Below are 1,485 nucleotides of genomic sequence, written 5' to 3'. Positions count from 1 at the left end.
TTTCTAATTGGTTACAGCACTCATTCTTTTTATCTGTACTCTTCCCTTTAAGATAAGGGGTAGCCCAGAAACACTGTCATCTGAACATTCTGGGATCCATTACCAACGATCTGGAGTTAGCACATGAAATGAAAGCTACATTCCATCCTTGTCCAAGTTCATCAAGATAGATACTCGGGCATTGCGCTCGGCGGTTCCCTGGATCTGTCTCTTGCTTCAACAGTGTTTGGACGGAACAGACCCAGGGTCGCCCTTTCCTCCAGCCTCCAACCACCCTCCAACCTTCCGAGTCAGCCACTCAGCTATCCTCGGTCACCGGGACCAGCCAACACCATTTTCTGAGCCGAACTCCTTATTACCGATCAACCATGAGCTCCCAGATTCGTCAGAATTATTCCACCGAGGTGGAGGCTGCCGTCAACCGCCTGGTCAGCATGCATCTGCGGGCCTCCTACACCTACCTCTCTCTGGGCTTCTATTTCGACCGCGACGATGTGGCTCTGGAGGGCGTGGGCCACTTTTTCCGCGAATTGGCCGAAGAGAAGCAGGAGAGCGCCCAGCGTCTCTTGAAAATGCAAAACCAAGTGGCGGCCGCGCCCTCTTCCAGGACGTGCAGAAGCCATCTCAAGATGAGTGGGGTAAAACCCAGGACGCTATGGAAGCCGCCATTAACATGGAGAAGAACCTGAATCAGGCCCTTCTGGATCTGCATGCCCTGGGTTGTGCCCGCGCAGACCCCCACCTCTGCGACTTCCTGGAGAGCCACTTCCTAGATGGGGAGGTGAAACTCATCAAGAAGATGGGCGACCACCTGACCAACCTCCGCAGGCTGGCTGGTCCGCAGGCTGGGCTGGGCGAGTATCTCTTTGAAAGGCTCACCCTCGAGCACGAACAGGAGTCGCTGAAGTCCAGCGGCCTCTGAGGAGCCCCTCTGGCGTCAGAGCTTCTGCCTGAAGCCCCGCTCTGCAGCCACTAGGCAGCTTTTTAACCATCCTGGGGCCCTCTCCCAAGACGTGGACCAAATGGAAACAATAAAGCTTTTTGCAGCAAAAAAAAAAAAAAAAGATAGATATTCAAATGAACCCTAATGTATAGCAATTCTTCATTGATCCTGTTTGATGATTTTTATCTGGATAGGTTAGTCTTTAACAGGTTTAAGTGAGTCAAATGTGCCGAGACTCAAAAAAGGTGAGGTCAGAAAATGTAGGACCTTGGACCACATTCCCCATAGAGGCAGTACCTTGGAAAGAATTATTAAACCATGCTAAGGCAGCACAGAGCCAGTCCACACAAACACTTGTTAAAGGGGGGAAATGTTTTGTAAACCAGAATGAGGAACCAGAGAGCTTGGAGTGCAAGCAGGGCATCAGATCAGAATCACCAGGGATGGGCAAAATGTGGGCCAGGACGAGGAGGTCACATGCCGAGAAGTGGCACTCCTGCCAGCATATCTTCTATGCGTGTTCCTACTTGTGGAGCTTAGGC

At 51.5% G+C, this 1,485-nt stretch overlaps 1 pseudogene; it reads left to right on the top strand.

Annotated features, from left to right (window-relative positions):
- The first annotated feature begins 299 nt into the window (after positions 1 to 299).
- Positions 300 to 937, top strand: LOC149750530 (ferritin light chain pseudogene; annotated as a pseudogene).
- Positions 938 to 1,485: the final 548 nt, after the last annotated feature.

The sequence above is a fragment of the Delphinapterus leucas genome, chromosome 1, assembly GCF_059928025.1.
Source record: "Delphinapterus leucas isolate spDelLeu-1000000601 "Yukka" chromosome 1, BTC_Dleu_Yukka2, whole genome shotgun sequence".
Lineage (NCBI taxonomy): Eukaryota > Metazoa > Chordata > Mammalia > Artiodactyla > Monodontidae > Delphinapterus > Delphinapterus leucas.
Note: the sequence above shows the minus strand (reverse complement) of the source record. Positions and strands in the feature narration are given on the sequence as shown.